The 19875-nt window shown below is 54.0% G+C and overlaps 1 protein-coding gene across 4 annotated transcripts in view; it reads left to right on the forward strand.

Moving 5' to 3' along the window:
- Positions 1-2692: 2692 nt before the first annotated feature.
- Positions 2693-19875, forward strand: part of Kcnj4 (potassium voltage-gated channel subfamily J member 4) — a 31242-nt gene continuing 14059 nt past the window's right edge. The window contains exon 1 of one of the 4 annotated variants that reach the window (XM_008851261.3): positions 2693-2715. The gene's annotated coding sequence lies outside the window, so the exon portion shown is untranslated. Of the gene's footprint in view, positions 2716-3511; positions 3684-8927; positions 9028-9050; positions 9073-19875 lie in introns of those variants that run through there. The other 3 variants (XM_008851259.3, XM_008851258.2, XM_008851260.3) reach the window with 3 other exon arrangements.

Raw genomic sequence — 19875 nt, forward strand, 5'->3', positions numbered from 1 at the left:
AGAGGAGACATGTGCACAACAAAAGCTTAAGGGCATGATCAGGACAACGTGCAGGACCAGGCACCCAGGTGGGTACTATTGTTCTCATGAAGTCCTCTCAGAGAGGTGAAACCATTTCTAATGATCACACAGATACCATGTCAGCTCAAAGCCTGAGGCCAGCCCCAGTCTGACTCCAGGATGCCTGCAGTTGCACCCTTTTCCTGCCCTATGGGTAGCCATGACAGGTGGGAACACCCAGCTAGAACAGGTGTGTGTGGAGGCAGGGCCCATGTCAGTGAGGATTTCCACCTGGCACAGAGCTTTCCTGTAATGAGAACACTATGAGGACTGCACACCTTGGTAAGGTGGCATACCTTGGCTGTGTTGGACAGCTCCTCCCTGCTCAACCTTAGAACTCCCAGGAGTAGACAATGGAGCCTGAAGTCTGAGAGGTGAGGTGCTTGGACCATGACCTTCTGGAAAGATAAGTAGCCCTCAGGCCTCTGTTCCTGCTTCCCTCAACCCTGCTCAGATGCCTCCCCTCAAGTCGCTGCCCAGAGAAGGCGGCAGCTATTTAAAACCCTCAGGTGAGGCTGCCCAACCAGCTGGCATCTACTGCTCAGCACCCACCTCCTCCCTAAGCCCAAGAGAAGCACTTGCATCTATCATTTGGCAGCACATCTGTCTTCCTGGGAAGCAGCCCAGCTGTCAGTGGGGGCTGGGATGGGGCTGATTCCTCTCCTTTCCTTTCATTTCTCCCAGGAGACCCTGGCAGGGCTGACTGGCCAAGGCTAGATACCTGAGGAGTGACCATCATGGTGGTAGAAAATATTCAGGCTGGGTGGCTACAGGACCTGGACACTATCCTGGGCCTGCCACTGTGGCCTTGATCCTACCATGATGCCCCTTCTCCAAGCCTCAACTCTCCCATCTGTTAAATGGGAAAAAATGAAGATTTGGTGACTCTGTATTTTCTGATTCTGGTGTCCAGTCTTACTAAGTCTCCTATGAGATGGATGCTGTGTTCTCATTCTACAGATGGGAAAGAGGGGGCTTGAAGTTGTTTCTTATGCCTACAGGCCACATCAACTCCCTCTTCTCATTGCTTTATCTTGCTGTGTTTAGTAATCAGCACATCCTCTTCATACCCATCCCATATCCAAGGTGAAGCAGCTTTCAAAGCACCATGGAAAGTGGGTGTGGTGGCTCACACCTGTAATCCCATCAGGGAGACAGAACCAGGGGGATTGGCTTAAGTTGTGAGACCCTGTCTCTCTCTGTCTCTGTGCTTCTGTCTCTGTCTCTCTCTTTCTCTCTCTCTGATCAGAGAGAGAGAGAGAGAGAGAGAGAGAGAGAGTATAAATCCCTTACTTGGTTAAAGCACTTCGCTCCAGAGCAAGCCCTGCCTCTGGTCACTCATTCTATCATCATACCTAACTGTTCCTGATGTTGGTGGATCAGGGCAAGTCTCTCACCTCTCCAAGTCTCAATATCCTGACACCCAAAAATGTGCCTCCCTCAGCACCCCAGAAGGACATTTTCCTCAGCTCAAAGAGCAAGGAACGGTCCTTGTCATCAACAAAGCAGCTTGTATGTTTGCGGTCAAAGTGGCTAGAGAATGAGGGAGTTGTTCAACTATAGCAAAAAAATGCATAAACATAATCGTTTTTTTTCCTTACTGGTCCTGGACCTTTGTTACGTTGCACCATTGTGTTGAATATCCTGTAGACTGCTTCAAATTCTGTGTGGCAGGAAATGGGCTGGCTCTCCAGCAAGGTCCCAGAAGGAAAGAAGACTCTATAGCCAGGGATTCCTAGACTCCCTAAGGGTCCCAGGTCTGCCCCAGACAGCCTGGCAGAGGTGAGCTTCCAGCTGCCTTTCTTTGCCTGCAGCTCCACCCCAGGGAGATCTTTCCTGGTTTAGTGTCTCCAGAGATGCTCAGCAGGTCCAGGGCTGGTGGCATTTTACTACAGATCAGCCAGCCAAGGTTGTGAAACCTTCCTTCCACTTTCAGAGCCAAGGACATTTATTGAAGACCAGCTGTGTGCCAGGTACTCTGAGGGCTGAAAATCATCATAGCCTCCAGGAGTTCTTTGGCATGGGGTTGGGGAAGGGAGGACACAGAAATCACAAGACACAGTGGAGGGTGTAGGAACCCTGGCTTGAGGGAGTTGCAGTCAGAATTGTAGTTGAGGAAGGTGTCAGGGCAAGTTTTGAAGGGTGAGTAGGAGCTTTCCAACACCAATGACAAAACCTGGAGAAAAACAGTTCCAAGGAGAAATAAGGAAATTCATAAGGACAGGGAGATAGGGTATGCAGGCTCCCAGTGACCCTGTCTATGCTGCTCTGGAGGCTCTTTAAGGAGGCGGTGGGGGGTGGGGCGGGATGGATATGAAAACCATGAACTTCGGGTTTGGCAGAGGAGTTGGAGTCCCAGGCTCCACCAGCCTCAGAGCTGCCCGAGTTTAGACTATTGAATTTCTCTGAGCATGGTTTTCATGTCGGTAACTTGGTTGTAAACCAAGCCCTGACCTCATAGGGTGGACATCAGGGTCAAAGTTAACCAAGTGCTTGAAGCGCTTTGCAAGGAATAGATGAGGAACATGTCAGTTCCTCGCTCCCCTTTGCAGGAAACCGAGGTCCAAAGAGGGCCCGAAATGCAGACCCAAGAAAAGCACGGAACCCACCCGGCCTCAGAGGGCGAATTCCCCTCAGCAGCTTCCTCCTGGACGGGTAAGATTTCTGGGGCGCTGGAAGTGTTATCTTGACCGTGCGAGGCGGTGGCACGGGTTTGGTCGCGTATCCATCCAGCTTCTGAGATGTGTGCGCCACAGTCTGTGACACCTGGGCCGCGACGCCCCCGCCCTCGCCGCTGGTGACAGGTGTCTTTTTCCGAGACCCAAAACGCTGCTGTCTGCGCGACTGCTCAGGCCATGCGCCCCGGCGCCTCGAGTCGTGCACTGCGCCCCTTGGCCCGGGCAAGGTTCCCACGGCAACCGCAAGCCGCTCTCCGAGTCTCCAGAGTGACGAGGAGCGAGCAAACACCCGGAGCCTAGAGTCAGGAACCGGAGCCACAGAGCGAGGCTGGATCGCGGCTGGCCAAGTGAAGAGGGGAGCCACTCCGCCGTCCTTCGTCCTTGCACAGGCTTCCCCGAGGGCATCTTTGCAAACGCCACTCCCCATTCTGAGTGTGGCCACCTGCTGCGGCCTGATACATCCTTGGGAATTCCTACTTCGCTTTCCAGGTGGGGTGACAGAGGGCTTGGCTGCGCCCCAGTATCATGATACTGGGTGAAGTTGGGCAAAGCCAGGCCCTGCCCCTCGGTAGTCTGCATCCCTCCAGAGAACTTTGCAAAGTGGAGACACGCAGTTCTGGGCGCTGGCACCTCCTTGGGTTTTATGTCCAGCTCTGCTAGTATTTCGCTGTGTGGTCTGGAAGTCCCCACTCCTTCAGGGTCTCAGATATATGGGACACCAGTACCAATGTCTCAGAGTAGCTGTCACCAAGTGCAGGAAATAGTCACTGAGTTTAAAAGCAGCTGGTGAACTTCAAAGTGCCTTGCATATGCCAATGGCCATCGCAGCCACTACTGTTCTTGTCCTGTCTGTCACCCCAGCTGGAAGGGCAGCCTCAGGGACAGCCAGCTGCACTGTGAAGCTGGGTCTCAGAACCGTCCATGCCTGAGGTGTCAAGCCTGCAGGTGAGTCCACCCCACTTTCCTCTCTCCATGGATGGAGCCCAGAGCAACCCACCTGGGACCTAGGATGCTATGATCCCCAGACTTAAGAGTGGTTCAGAGAGGCATGGCCTTCCACCCACCCACCTTTACCCCTACTGTGGCTGAACTGTAGAAGTTCCTCTCTCAGTGAGGCTGTCTGGAAGCACAGGACCTGCCCTCTGGGCAAAGCCCATTGGGTAACTGAATGCCCTTTGAATGCCACATGCTGGGCATGTGTTTGGATGGTTGTATCTGTAAGCATGTGTGTCCATGTGTGGTAAGGGATGTGTATGTGTGTGTGTGTGTGTGTGTGTGTGTGTGTGTGTGTGTCTGCCTGGCACACAGGCTTTAGTGTGTGTGCACTTGCGATGTGTGTTTGAGTCTGTATATGCGAATGTGTATATTTATGGCTGTATGGAGTGTTGTGTGGTATGTGTTTTACATTCCCAGCATATGTGTTTACTGGGCATCTATGTGTGTCTTTTGGTGTGGATGCAGCTCTAGGTGGGCTTATGTGGACTGTGCACATCATGTGCCTGAGTGGATGTGTGTAACTGTTGGGATGTAAGGTCCGACATGCATCGGAATGATGTGGGGTGTGCTGAGGGTCTTGGATACAGGGGCTTCTTCTCGTCTCTGGTCACCTGGTGACCTTCTTTCCTCAGCTGAGGACTGTGGTGAGGCCATGGGCATGTGCAGGCCAGCTTCTGCCCCCTCAACAGACCTGTGGCTGCTCAGGTCTATGGCCACAGTGACCACCAGGGGCTAGATTGGGTGGGTGAGCCTGGGGCCAGGGATCATGTGACACCCCTCGCTGCCTGGCCTCCTCCCCTCCCCACAGCAGGAGCAGCAGCAGGAAAGGTTGGCGGAGGGGGGCTATTTTGGGAGCATCTCCTTAGCAACAGCTGCCACGGCCGTCTGTGGCGGTTTTTCTATAGGTGCTAAAATATTCCACCCTGGTGACTACTGAGTGCTGGCAGTGGGTGAAGACAGGGACTGAGGGTGGGAGAGACCCCTACACTCCTTCATCCCAAGGCCCAGCATGCTGGGATGGGCACTAGCCCTTGGACCATCAACATCCCTTTCCCGGCTCTGGACCCTCACCCTTGGAGATGCTGGGAATGTGGGACTCTGAGGCAAGCCAGCTGGGTCCTGATCTGATTTTTCATCTAAGCAGCTGAGTGGCTTCAGTTTGCCTCATCTGTGGAATGGGCTGTTTGGACTTTCAGGAAATTTCTAGGCTCCAAACCTCTGGACTCTGAGATGCTGGTATTTCCACGTGCACTCCCCACCTGGCTGTCCCCCAACTGGTTCTCCTGCCCTTTAACCTTCCCAGACCTCTGAATAGGCTCCTAAGGCCACTGTGGGGTCCAGAAGGCCCTAACAGGCTCACAGAGTGGGCAAGTTAGTGAGCTCTCTGCTGGCCTGGAATGACCCTTCTCTAGAATCAAGGAGTGATTCCTGGTTCCATGGTTCCCATTTTGTCTTCTGTGTTTGCCTTTTCTGACTGACTCAAAGCAGGGTACTTCCCCTCTGTGCCCTAGGCCATCTCTGCACCTGTGAAGCTGGGGGACCCAAAGCCTCTTTGTGCCTCCGTCCATCTCTGCACCTGTGAATTAAGGAGAGCCAAAGCCTTATAGAGTTGTGAGGATCAAATGGAAGATTGGACTGAGCAGGGGGCTGTGATAGCCAGGACTGGCAGACAAAGGACTTGCTGTCATTCCCTATCAAACTTCAGCATAACACTTTCTTTTGAAACAGGGTCTCCCTATAGCCTCCAGCTGGTTTGAAACTCATGTAAACCAGGCTGGCCTCAATCTCAGAGAGCTCTGCCTGCCTCTGCCTGGGATTAAAGGTGTGCGCCACTATGCCCGGCATAACACTTATTCTTTTAGGCTGTTGTCTCAGGCCATAGAGGCTGGGCACTCATAATAATCCGAGGCCTCAGTCTCCCCACTGGCAGTGTCTGCAGTGTAGGATTCTTGTGGGGATTGAGATGGAATTTATGAGGGCTCAGACCAGTGCTGGGCTGATAGGATGAGTCTGCTGAGTTTTGTTCTCTCCACCCCATCCAGGCCAGCTTCTCTGTTGGGTGGAGACAAAGTTCGCCTGGCCTTTGGCATCTCAGAACAGACTGTCTCATTACATTACAGATGAGGCCTCTGAGGCGGGTCCAGAGAAGATAAGCAATTTACTCAGAATCACACAGGTTCAGACACCCAAGCCATTCTTTCTTTCCCTAAGACCCCACCCCGACTCCCCACACAGAAAGCAGGAAAAAAGCTCCCAGTAGTTTTCAATCCTCAGAACAACTGCTCAAAGAGAGGGAGAGGATCTTAAATTTTATCCTTCTCACTTTACATAGGGGGATACCAAGGCCCATAGTTGGGAGGCTAGCTCTCTGGGTCACATGGGTATCTGATGGTAGAGGAAGTACTTTCTTTCCTGGCATCCCTGGACTTCTTTTGACTTGGAGCTGTTCTGCTTCTTACCTCCTCCCAACCCAGCCTCCCTCCAGGGACTCAGCAGCCACCCCCTACAGTGCAACCTAAGTCCAGCCAGGTGCCCTTTCTCAAACTTGGTCCCAGTGACCTGATGTGGTTACTGAGCCTGCAAGAGCAGATGTGTTAGATCTAGCCATCCCCGACTCTGTATCCCTGCTTTTTCTTTCTGATCTCTCCTTCCTCTGAGTCGCCCACTTCCAGGGCAGCCCCCAGGGAAAGAGACTGCAGGTCATTTGCCCAGCCTGCATCCTGTCATGTTCAGTCCATGCAGAGGCATCCATCAGTTGCTAAGTGAACACTCAGGTTTCTGGGGGCCCTGGATCCATGTATACACACTGAAGATTCATGCCAGGGAACGTCAGTCCTGGCTGTCTGCCCGAGGGCACAGCAGGGTAAGGAAGGGAGACAGGCAGAGAACAGATGCTGTGCATGGTGGAGGTCCACAGTGCTGAGACAGCACCAGAGGAACAGCCATGAGCCCCTACTGCAGGCACTTACCTGCTTTCATAGGCCCTGTGCATTTTGTGGACAAGTTAAATAGAATCTTACTCAAGGTCATACTGTTTCTAAGTGCTTTTGAGACCAGGTTGGTCTGACTTCCAGACCCATGAGCAAGGGCCATCCCTGTGCCTAGCCCAGAGGCTTGTAATAGCTGGGTCCCTGGTGTTGCTGATTGAGTGAATCAGAAATGAATGACTTCTGCCTTGGGAGGTGGCAATGAAGCAGGTCTTAGAGAACAACAGAAAGGTTCTTGAAGGCAAAGAAGATCAAGTGCATTTCAGGCAGGAGGAACAGAGCATGCAGAGAGAGGTATGAAGGCACCTGGTGTGTTCTAGAACCTGTGGAAATTGGAGGACATGTGTGGCTATGTGGTGTGTGGGATAAGGCGGGGGCCTGACAGCGTATCATACTGAGGCATTGGAACTGGGACCTTTGAGGTAGGGAGAGCCCACAGAAAAGGAGATGGTTGTAGTAGCTTGTGTATTGTTAGGCTCATCCTGGAGGTCTGCTTGGCAGAGAGCCAGAAGGGATTGGAGGCTCAGCCAGTTCTCCACAAGCTTGGCTTGCTGTGGAGCCCCAATTCAGATCCTCTCCCTCTCTGATCATGGCCAGACTCCAGCAAGTTCTAGCTGTCTATCTGCAGATGTTCTAGACTACTTTCTCTCCTGTCTCCTTAGAAGGTTGGAGTAAGGTGGTAAAATGGCCACAGAAGTGGCTGGCTCCCTGGGGACTGTGAAGTGCTACCAGAGTATGGGACCCAGACCCAGGCCTGTTGGCAGTGAATGGGAGGAAAGGTCCTGATGCTCTCTTATCCAGACAGCTTAATACCAGCTGGAGAGATGGTTCAGTGGTTAAAGAGTGCTTACTGCTCCTGCAGAGGACCCAGCTCCCACATGACATCTCATAACCATATCTAACTCCAGTTCCAGGGAATCTGACGGCCTCTTCTGGCCTCCACCGGCTTCTGCATGCACATGATGCACATAAGCTCTGGCAGGAAAACACACAGACACATTAATAAAAAAGAAAAATGAAAAGAAAAAGGACAGTTTAATAGGACAAAGAAGAGACTAGGGACTAGGGTTTGCTTTGACTTGGACACCACTGGGTGACCTTGGGCAAACTTCTGGGCCTCCATGGTCCTCAGTTTCTCTCTGTAAACTGGAGCCATACTGATTAGGTGATTGTTAGGGTCCCACCAAAAGGACTACCTGGGTCTCCCAAAGCGGGGAGGCGGGGGGGGGGGGGGACGACTCGGACGGACGGGACCACGACTTAGAACTCATGGTTGCTGGAGCTTCCAGAGAGAGCGCAGACTTCCAAGGAGAGGGGCCAGGCGCCCGGGGACCGCCCCCCCCCAACTTGACCGGCTCCCACCTACCTTCTCCTAGGCTCAGAGAAACCCTCCCCACCTGCCTCCGGGGACCTGGCAAACCCGGGAGTGGATGTCGGAACGGGTTCTGGGAGGAGCGCTGCGGGGTGAGGAGGAAAACCCGGGCAGGATCCAGGAGCGAGCGGGTCGGCGCAGTCCCTGGCCCCGGCCCCGGCCCCCGGCCCGCGACTCCCGCCGGCTGGAGCTAGTGACACGCGACGTGGGTCGGGTGCAGGGGACAGGGCCGGGCACTGGGGCGGGCTGGGCTGGGCGCCGGGGGCGCAGCGGCCTCCGCTGCGGGGCGCGGGTCACGTGTGAGGAGGGGCGAAAGTCTCGCAAAGCGGGGCGGCGTGCGGCGAGTTGGGAGTTCTCGGCGCGCCGCGGGCGGCGGGAGCTCGGGCTCCCGGGCGAGCCGGGGAGGCGGCTGGGGCCTGGGTCCCAGACGGAGGGGGCGGCCGCGGGAGTGGGAGGGACGGCGACAGGGGAGGACAGAACCCGCCAGGGAGACAGCGGGACGAGACAGTGTCGGGGGCCGGGGTGCCACAGACCCTCGCGGGACCTGGACGCAGCGGCGGGGACCGGGCAGCCGGAGCCAGGTGGCCGCGGAGCCCGGAGCACAGTGGCGACCCCAGACCGGGACGCCGAGAGGGGTGCGTGGCCGGGAGTTGGAGCGCAGAACGCCAGTGACAGCGAGTGATCGCGCTGGCCGGCGGGCGCCCTGGGTCCCGGGACCCCGCGCTCCCAGCCCGGGCCGGACGATGCTGCAGCCCGGGCGGCGCCCAGCGCGCGGCGCTGGGCAGTGCTGAAAGTTGTACGGCCCGCCGGGAGCGGCGCGGGACAGCCCGGAGCGTCGAGACCCCGACACCCACGCCGGACGCCCCGGACGCCCCCGGGCGATGTAGCGGCCGCTCGCCGGCACCCAGACCCTCCTCGGATCCTGCGCCCAGCGGTAAGCCCGGCGCTCACCCATCTCGAGCGCTGTCCGTCCGACCGCGTGAGTGGTTGTGTGTTCCCAGGTCCGCCACTCTGGCTTGTACCCGCCCTGCACTCATCTCTCTGACCTGGGTCCTGACCGGCCCCCGCGCGCGCTCCGCAAGGCCCCGTGACTTCCCCGGAGCTGGCGCGCTCAGTCCTTTTGGCCGTCGGAGCGTCGCGTCTGGGTGGCGGCTGGCAAGATAAAGGAGATGGATGGAAGAGATCTTGACCTCCTGGCCATGGTCCTTCTTTGCCCCCCTTTCCCCCCGTCCTGACCCTCTAGTTGTCATGCCAGGAACCTCAAGGCAGGTGACTTGCAGCAAGGTGGGAAGGGGATGTTCTTTTTTTCCCACCTCCCACCTGCAGCCTCTGCTAATGGTCCTGAGTTTGACATAAACCCTTCTGTGTTGAGCCTGGGGCAGGATGACCCCAGAGTGTGAGTGGAGAGGGGTTCCGTAAATGAAGCATTTCAAGGTTTATAGTGATGGAAACTGAGGCTGCAGAGAGAAAGAAAATGCGTTTCCTCCGCAGGAAAGAGTGCTGACCAGAGCCCCAAGCAGGGAAAAACGTGCCCTATCACTTCAGAACCTCCACCAATCAGGGTCAGCCTGTTGTCCCCACTCACACTCTACCAGGGACCCAGACTGCAGAGCAGGGAGAGGTGGCCTAGAAGGGCAGGCTGGAGCCCCTGGGAGTCATTGGAGAGGCAGGGTGAGGCAGGATGGCTGGACTGGACTGACAGACAAGGGTCTCAAGGACAATGTCAAGCACCACACTGAAGGAGCTGGGAACAGGACAGAGCTTTGGGCCAGGTCCCTGGGACAGAGAAGGGCTGGAGCCCTCCATGTGCAATATCTACTTCCTCCTCCTGGACATCAGTTCTGCACCTTCCAAGGCTGTTTGGGACCCAAGAGCAACCCATGGCCTTGTCTTAGCCTCTCCTGAAGGGAGCAAATGGGAAAAACCGGACAGTTGAGTGCAACACAGTAGGAATAAGGGCTCCTGGTCACTGGGCTGGAGCTTGGAGAGCTGAGCCTAGAACATTCGATTCTTTTCTCCCTTGGAAGAAAAGAGGTTCGTTGCTGAGGTTTTCCATACTGGGCATCAAGCCTCATAGATCCTTGGTCCAGGCTTCTAGAAATGAGTCCAGCCAGCTGAGAAACTAGCAGCTTGGGCAAGTTACGTACGTCCCCGAGTCTTAGCCAACACATCTGTGAAATGGGGACACCAGATCTGCCCCACTGACCTCCAATGGAGGGCCCTGGGCTCCCTGAGCAGAAGGCTGCTGGCAGGCTGGGGAAAGGACTGGGCAGATGGGAGTAAGGGCTCACTCTGCTTCAAGGGGGATGAGTAGCTACTGAGGGTTTGGGGGATGGCAGGAATATGACTGGAAGCACAAACCGATAAGAATAAAGGTGTCCATGCACGGGTTGGGGGGAGCACCTGGGACTTGGGAGCTGTTCCAGATGACTCCTTGTGTCTGCCCTTGAAGAAACAGTTCCCATAGTGTGGGGGGGGGCACCTTTGAGGTGATTGTGACCAGACAGAATAGGCTGTGGGCTTTTGCTACGGTGACCTTGGGCAGCTGGCTTGACTTCTGTGAGCCTCAGTTTCTTCAGCCGCAAAATGGGACTGGTAGCAAGTGGCTCACAGACAGGGAAAGCAGCTTGCAGGAGCCGTGAGCACACGGGTTCTGAAGAAACGTTTGTGGATCTGAGGACGAAGTCGCTCCAGGATGCGATGTGGGAAGATTCAGGGCTTAGGATGAGAGGGAAGGGGAGGGGGACCGTGTGGGCTCACACAGTGCGGGCTGGTTCTTAATGTGGATCTGGGGGAGGCGGGGGCAAGTGCTAAGGGGGGTGTGAGGAGGAGGGGGCCCCCTCTGCAGGGACCACTGAGTCACGAGGACATGTAAGCGACATGACAACGAGCAACATGGTAACCAGGAAACTAGTGGTGGGAATGGAGCTGGAGCGGTGTGTCGGGGTTGGGGGGAGGGCAAGGCTGGCAGCACCTAGGCTGGAGGGTCAGTGATAGGGTGGCATGGCTGGCCTGCAGGGAGTGCAAGTCAGGTGGGCTGGAAAGGAATGGGTGGTGTAAGAAGAGGGAGAGGAGGTGCCCCCAGAGAGGGGTCTACTGGGCATGGGGGCTTCTCTGGTACCTCCCCAGGCTCCTCTCTTCTCCTCCACATCTCCACTTTTCATGCCTCTCCCCCTAGAATGCCAAATTTGGCTCACGCAATCTGTCGTCTCTCTTCTGAGATTGGCACGGGGACGAAAGCCGTGTGCATTACATCAGCGCCAATCCCCCTGCACTGGGGGAGGGAAGGGAAGGACTGAGGCCAGGCCTGGGGGAGGGGGCAAGAGACCAGCCCTCAACTTTTTTGCCTATTTTCTATTCATTCTTCCCACCTCAGTCGTAAATGTAGGGAATTCTGGGGGCGGCCATGCAGAGTCTAGTTGTGGGACAAAGATTTTAATTTTAGGGAGGGCCCACCACTGGGGGCAGGAAGTCAGGCCGCGCTACTGCCCTCCTGGCTATGTGAGGCTTCAGAGGCTCAGGACGTAATGTGTCATTGCCTGGCCGTTTGACCTTGGGCAGGCCCCTGTGTAGAATCCACATGTATATAGTGAACATTGGTCACTCAGAGTTTTGTGATCCTCCTGAGCCCTAGGGCACTTTGGCTTTTCTGGGCCCCAGGAGGGATCTTGTGACTTTGAGCAGTGGATTTCCTCCTTGTGTTTGCATCTCCTCATCTGTGAAGTGGGAATGGTGGAAACCTAGGCCCTGAGCATGAGCTGGGGTGCAAGAGAGGAGGCAATTCTAGTCCCAAAGCCACAGACACAGGAGTTCTACGGCTCCCACATGCTGGCCAGAAGTGGGGTCAGGCCAACCTGGCTGTGATGTGGGGGAGGTGGGGTGGAAGGGTGGCTTGGCATTTATAGCACTGGTCTGATACTGTCATTTTACAAAAGTGGAAACTGAGTCCCAGAGGGAGAAGTGGGCCCTAGGGGTCACAGTAGCGGCCTGGGGGTAAAAGAAACAAGGTTTCTGCCTTCTGGCTCCCAACCTCCTCCTGGAAGTAGACACTTCCTGGAGGACACTCCCCCACCACCTCTTTATCCCCAGTGGGTCACTGTGGCCTGACAGAACTGAAGCCCTGAGGACTTAGCTCTGACTTCAGCCCCCTCCCTCTTCCTTCTCACCCCCTTCCTTCTCTGTTCTCTGACCCCCCCATCCAAGGCTTTGATTGTGTTCCTCATTTTGTCTACTTAAGGAATTCCTTTAGAACTCATTTAAAAGCTAATTTCAGGTATTCCCTACAAGAAACAGACTGGATTTAGGGTTAAACTAGAAGGTTTTGGTCCATTCTAGAAAATTCCATTCTAGACTATTTCTCCCCTAGGCTGGGCTTTGGCAGGAGATGGTCTAAGTCGCCCCCAGAGCATGACACCCTCTCCGGGATCCTCCTGGGGCTCCGTTCTGGAGACAGACATAGTCATGGACTGTCAGGGAGGACTTTTTATAGACGGGAAAGGATTGAGCTGGCCAGAGGAATCCAGAGTCTGAGTTCAGTCAGGTAGTCTGTGCTCCAAGGAGGCAGGGAAAGGTGGGGAGTAACTAAGGATGTTTGGAGAAAAAGTAAGCTCCTTGTTTCTGGGACCAATCAAGCAGAATGGGGCCTTTTGACCTGCTGACTTCCACTTTATAGGTGAGGGTGAATGACATCCCCACCTTGGAAATCCTCAGGGCTTTGATAGTTCCCAAAAATACACTTTGAAGCTGTGCATACTACTCAACTGCTATCCAGCTAAGAGACACACTGCCTGACCAGGTACTAGGCTAGGAGCTTTAGCAAAATCTCCCTTAATCTTCCCAGCACCCCCTAACTGGTGATGTTCACCAGATGGAGAACCTTTGGCCCAGAGGGCCTGTGTTACCTGCACCAAGGTCACACACCTTGAAGTATGGTGAGGCTGCGTTTGAGTTTAGACTGATCTGATTCTTAGGGACTGTCTTTGGGGCTTCCCCAGGAAGAGTGGCTGGGGTTTGGCAGGAGATGGCCTAGTCGCCCCCTCAGCATGATACCTGCTCAGGAATCCTCTGGGGGCCTCCATTCTGGAGACAGACATAGTCATGAACCGTCGGGACAAACTCATTTTACAGATCTAGCCTGAGGCTCTGTCACCTGCATCAGTGGGTAAGGAGGAGGGTACTTTGGGTGGATGGTGACATAATTGTGTATATGGGTGCAGAAGCCAGAGACAGTGATGGCTTTGGGTTAGGACTTCCAGAAGGAGAGCCAAGTTCTGTCATTCCAGCGAGCAGAGAGAAAAAAAACGGGTTCTACTCTGATCTTCTTGCTTTGCCCCTAGGACCATCTATAGACATCACAGTCATGGTCTGGCCGGGTGGGGGTGGGGTGTGCAGAGTGTTGGACCAGCCTGACAAAAATAGACAGAGTCTATTTAATATAGACAGTAGTCTTGACTGTAGTTCATTGTGTGACCTTAGGTCAGTTAATCACCCATTCTGAGGTTGGTCTGCCCAATAGTGTGACAAAACTCTGGAAAGAACAATCTATCTGCCCTCGAGTAGCTGCCATTGGGCTGTCATCTCAAAATGCTCCTCCCTTCCTCACCAGGACCCAGGGCCCTGGCAAAGGGCAGGCAGGAACCTTGGGGGCTGGCATAACCTTTAAGCCTCCTCAGGCAGACTCAGCCCTCCTTGGGGTGTGGGGGGATCTCCAGGCTCAGTTCTTCTTCTTTTTCATCTTTATTTTTCTCCTGCTCCCTCTTCCCTGGCGACGTGGGCTGATCGCTGCTCAAACTTTTAATTCACATGGTAATTGTAATAATAACATGGGCCGAGGCCCCTCCGCCTGTGATACTGCAGCTGGCAGAGCTCAGCTATGAATAGAGCCTGAGTCACACATGCGCGCTCCTGCAGGCGCGCGCTCCGCTCATGGGTGGTGGGTGGGGCGTGGGGTAGGGGGCAGGGGGCTCACACTAAGCTAGCTCTGGGTCTTAAACTCCAACTCCCAAAGGCCTAGGTGGGTACTGTACCCACAGCCAGCCCTTTGGTTCCTGGGTGAACCTGGATGACTTAGGGCATGATTAATTCTCATTTACAGAAGGGGAAACTGAGGCTCCATTAGAGGGAGTGGCTAGCTGCTGGAAACAGGTGGGAAGGATGTGGGACTGAATTTGAATATGGGTTTTGCCTGATCCTGAGGACGTGATTCTGTTTCAGGGCACTCAGGCCAGGGAAATGGGGGGTACTGGGGCTGGGCCCTGACTCCTTATGTTGCCTGTCTTGCCTCCCTCTGCCTTCTCACAGCCTCCTACCAACACACTTGAATGCTTTACACATGCACAAGAGCATTGCTGGGGTTGATGGTGCTATTGCTTGGTGACCTGGGTGACACAGAGATTGTCATTTTATTTATGTTATTTTATTTTAGACAGGGTCTTGTATATCCCAGGCTGGCTTTGAACTCACTATATAGCCAAGAGTGACCTTGAACTTTTGTCCACCCGCCTCCACCTCCCGAGTGCTAGGATTACAGGTGTACACCACACACCCAGTTTACACCACATATCCAGTTTATGCAGTACCGGAGGTGTTTTGGCATACGAGGCAAGTATTCTACCAACTGAGCTACCTCCCCAGCGCTTAGACATCTTGACATAGTGAGTTGAGTGTACTGGACTTCTGTGTAATCTCACTCAATTCTGTCTGGTGAGCACATCACCCCAGTTTTCACATGAGAAACCCAAAGTTCAGTAAGAAGCAAGTGTTTGCCCAAGGTCTGCAGGCAGCCCTTAAGACTTACTTGTGTGCCAGCCCCCAACAGTCCCAGGTCCCTCTCTTGCCTCCAGTCTGGCACTGCCCGTTCTCTCTGTGATTGCCTCCCCATGTCTATCTGGCCAGTCCTCAGCCAGCGTGTAGCCTCAGTAGGCAGGGTGAGATGAAGTGCCCCTGTGAGATACCATCAGGTTAGAGCGCAGGTCCCTATAGGCCACAAAGAAGGGTGGTCCTCCATGTTTCTCACCCCAGAGGAGTCATGCAAAGAGGCAGCGTTGTCATGGTGGCCTCCTACTGAGAGCATAGGTTAAAGATGCCCAAGAGTAGTGGGATCCCCAGAGGAGGTAGAGTGTAGGTACAGGTGGCAGAGAAGCTCCTGGGACTGGGCTGAAGAGAAACCTCACCTTAACTTTAGCCGCATCTATTCACCTGCCTTCCCTCTAGCATCCACCCTGGGGGTAGAAATGGCTCAGAGACCACACGGCTTTGCCTAGTGTCAGATAAGCATTTGCCTCATGAAGGTGGCAGAGCTGGGGCTGGACCTGCTTCTGCTCCTAACAAGCTCTGGGGCCCCTGACACCTTCCTCTGTCTTTCAGATGCCTGTATCTTTGGGGACCAGGGGAGGGGAAGGGGGACTGGATCTTTCCACACTCCTCTTTTGAGCAAGCCCCTAGATTGGAGAAGGGGGGAAAAAAGACCTTCACAGCAGTAGAAGGAAGGCACTCAGCCACTTGCAACCCTTTGTGACCTTCACCAGGTCACTGTCCCCTCTGGGAAGTTCTCTGAGCTCTGTGAAACAAAGGCCACTTGTGGGGACATGGGGACAGTGAAATGTGCCTGGCTTTCCCCTTCTTTCCCTCTTTGTTGCCAGGAGTCCCAACTCCATTGACCACAGGGATGAGAGGGGACAGAGAGGAGGGGCCAGATGTCCTGTGGAGGTGGTCCCACCTTCACTAAGAGATCCAGCCCTAGGGCAGGGTTGTGCCAACTCAAGGAAGTGGTGGAGCTGGTACCAAGTTTTCCCATCTGGCCTCTCCCCACCCCACTATGAGTTTCCCTCTGTCCTGCCCATGTTAAGACATCATGGGCCTGGGAGACAGATACGGATGGGGGGGTCAGTGATTAGGGGATACAGGGGAGGTATAGACAACAACAATTACTTTTAGATACTTTGACTCTAGTCACTTGATATCTGGCCCCTCCTACCCTGCTGAGCCCTGTCCTTGAACCCCACCCATGTCTTCCCATCCCCAGACCTGATCCAGTGGGGGTGGGGCACTGAGTGGGCACCAGGCCATGCAGCTGCAGATCCTAAGGCCACCTGACCTTGGAAAAGTCCTTGCTGGGCAACAGGACCATCCTCCAGACACCGGATGATGACTGAGCAGGAAAGGAGAGGGGACAGGCAGGACAAAGAGAGCTAGGATCATACACGAAGACTGTCCCAGGTCCCTAAGTCCTCAGCTGCATCTCTTACCCAGCTGAGCCTCACTCCCTACAGCCAACTGGACTGCCTGTCCTGGGAGGTGTGTGAGTAACTGCTGAACGGCAGCTGCTGGGGCAGCAGAAGGCACTAGGCAAGGGGAAGGGACCCAAAACCTAAAGTGAATGTCTTATGAGAACTGCAGTTATAGGGTCTCACAGGTCCAGGGGTCAAATAGCCTGTTGTCCCCAAATATCCTTAAGAAATACAACAAAAAGCCAGGAGTGGTGGTGCACACCTTTAATCCCAGCACTTGGGGAGGCAGAAGCAAGTGGATCTCTGTGAGTTCAAGGCCAGCCTGGTCTACATAGTGAGTTCCAGTTCCAAGGGCTAGAGGGAGACCCTGTCTCAAAAAGACCAAAAGAAAGAAAGAAAAAAATAAAAAGAGAAGTCCCTGTGCTTCTGCCTCCCTCCCTGAGCCTGAGGTATCACCCGTAGATATTTTTGTTTGTTTTTTATAGTACAGTAATTGAACCCCAGGCCTCAAGCATGCTAGGCAAGTGTGCTACCACTGAGCTACATCTGTAGCCTGCCCCCATGTCTTTTTCTTTCACTTTGTGTTTTGAGACAGGATACTGTTGAGCTGCCTAGACTGAACTTGTTCTGTAGCTCAGGCTAGCCTTGAATTTGTAGTTTTCCTGCCTCAGTCTCTCCAGGAACAGGGATGCCAGGTATGTTCTGTCCTATCAGACCTGGCTTTGAAACAAGCCCTAATGACTCTTTCCAGTGGTTCTCAGCCCTTCATCACCCTTCAGACCAGAGCTTTTAAAGTCAAATGAAGGAAGAGCTAGATGTGACAGCTTCTGCTTATAATCTGAGCACTTGATAGGCTGAGACAGGAGGATCACAAGTTTTAAGACCAGTATGGGCTATGTGCTGAGTTTGAGTCAGCCTCCGTTACAAAATATCTCAAAAAAAACAAAACAAAAAAAACCCAAAATGATAACAAAGTCACATGCAGGGCTTGGCCTGTTTGTGGGCTACAGAAGGGACTGAATGATACTACTTACTTTTCAAAAATGAAATAACAAAAGAACACTTCAAAAAATACTCAGGCAGTGAGGGTAAGGGGTTTTTGTGATTGTGTCTATTTATCAGTGACACATAGTATAAACAGTATATTGCTTTTACTCTGGGTCTTGATTAGAACTGAAAAGTCGCTGCCCTAGGTCGAGATCCCAGAGACAGCCCTGGTAGAGATCCCAGAGACAGCCCTGGTCGAGATCCCAGAGACAGCCCTGGTCGAGATCCCAGAGACAGCCCTGGTCGAGATCCCAGAGACAGCCCTGGTAGAGACTTGGTTGGATACTTAGATTTCTTTTCTCCCTGGCCCTGGGCTCCTGGGGACTAAGTACCAAGAACTCCAGGAAGCTGTGGCTCTACCTCAGAGCAACCTCTTTCTGTATACACAGCAGCTCAGTCAGCCCAGATCCTTAGCCACTTGTGAATAGCCATCCCAGGGCTTTAGTCCACCTGGGCGGTATTCCTACCTCTGCCTTGCCTGACGTCCTCTCTGCTCCATCTTTCTCACATCTTCCTAGGGACCATCTCTTTACTCTCCTGACTGTATAGACCCTTTGAGTCCTGTCCTCTAATAAGATGCTTCGCAAGATCTGAACTAAGTAGGCCTGGGTAGAACTCACTTCTTTTCCCCCAGCACATAGTGGGTGCCCAAAATATCACAGCACACTCTCCAAGGCACGGCTCTTTGCCATGCTCAAGACATGCCAGACAGGCAGGTGCTGGGCCAACCTGGGATGCCTTCAGGACAATGAATGAATGAATGAATGAATGAATGAATGAATGGTTTAGCTGGAACTAGAGAGTCCCTGGCCTTAGGAGCCAGGGTGGGGGTGGGGGAGATGGTCCAAATCTATGAGTAAACACGTGGCACTCAGCCAAGCACATAGATGTTCCCTTAGCCACAGCCCTTTGGCTGTTACTGAATGGTGTTGGGATAGGAGCAGGGGCTGAGCAGTGTGACCACTGCCCTTAGCCCTCCCAAGGCCTCTGTCTGCTGTGCCCTCTCCTTTAAGCTCTGTTCCTGTTTCTCCAGCTTCTCCCTGGAGTCCAGGCTCTTGGGTCATGCCTGTCACTTCCCTCTACCCGGGACATCCAGACTTCAGCTGTCCCAGCCCCCATTTTTTCTGCTCACAGCCATTGTGCCGTGTCCTGAGGTACAGTAGCACAGAAGGTCTCCTCCTGGTCTGTGCTCAGGGCCACCTCTGCTCCCTCATTACAGCGTCAAAAATAGCTTGTCACATTCTGTGACATCGTCCTGCTCAGGCCCTTCATGGGAATTATGACAGGCTGCATGGATCTCACGTCCTTGTCTCTTGTCAGATGTGTGTGAAGCGTCTATTTGGCGCCAGGCTCTGGCAGGATGAACAGTCAAGGGCCCTGTGTTGGCCGATGGCATCAGTTGGGTCCATAAGGTCTGTGAAGAAGAAGAGGATACAAAGGGAGATTTGGAGACCTCTGGGAGCCCACAGCCTCTTAATCAATACCCCAGTGGGACGGGGCTAGGAGCCATAGAGCCACAAAAAATTTCAGCCAGAGTTACAGGAACAACCAGTGGAGAGGCAGGACAACTTGGTGTGTTCAAAGGACAGGAAGAAAAACCATGGGGCTGTGTGGCCAAGGTTAGGATGGGGAGTGGAGTGGGCAAGGTCAGTGTAAGGGCAGAATGTTGTCTGGGCCCAGATTTCTCCGAGGGCCATTGGGAGCCTGGGAGCTGGGGAGAGGTGGGAGTCCTTGGCCGGGGAGGCCAGAAGGCAGGTGTTGACTAGAGTTGAGGCTGTGACTAGGATGGAGTCAACATCCAGGACCCAGTCCTATGGGCCTGCCTGTTCCTGAGTCCTCATAGGGTGACTCCACAGCTGGGATGAGGACCACAGCACAGCTGGTGCTCAGCCAAAGTGTATGCTGAGTGTGTTCCCTCCCTGCCTCTGGGTTTCAGGGGCTAGAGGAGGAGGTGCAGGGTTTCAGCCTGAACCACCCCGAGAGAGTTCACAGATTGAACAGAAGGCTGGAGGCAATGGGAGCACCACTCACTCCTGATGTAAATGGCTTGAGATGCCTCTTAGCCGGTCAGCAAGCACTCAGAACAGGAGTGAGGGAGATCCGGCTGGTATTTTAAGGCTAAGGACTGGATGAGATCACAGGGAGGACAGCAGAGAAGCTGAGGAGGGAGGTCCACAACTGATGGTGATGGCTGAGGGCTGAGCCTGTGCTTCAAGGGTATGTGGCCTATAGAGGTTGGAGGAGGCAGGGCAACCTGAGAAAGGCTGTCAGGTCTGGAGGAACCAGGAGCAAGATGGGGGCTAGCCACAGGCTTCCATCAGAGGATCCCTAGGGGGCAGAGGGATAATAACAGGCACAAGTCACCCTTTCAAGAGAGGCTTCTGGAGAGATGACTCAGTAGGTAAAATGCTTGCTGTGGATTGGATCCTCAGAACACTTGTAAAAAACAGTGTAATGTACTTATAACCCCAGCACTAGGGGGTGAAGACAGGCAGATCCTGGGAGAC

The sequence above is a fragment of the Nannospalax galili genome, unplaced genomic scaffold, assembly GCF_000622305.1.
Source record: "Nannospalax galili isolate Female #2095 unplaced genomic scaffold, S.galili_v1.0 scaffold445, whole genome shotgun sequence".
Taxonomy (NCBI): domain Eukaryota; kingdom Metazoa; phylum Chordata; class Mammalia; order Rodentia; family Spalacidae; genus Nannospalax; species Nannospalax galili.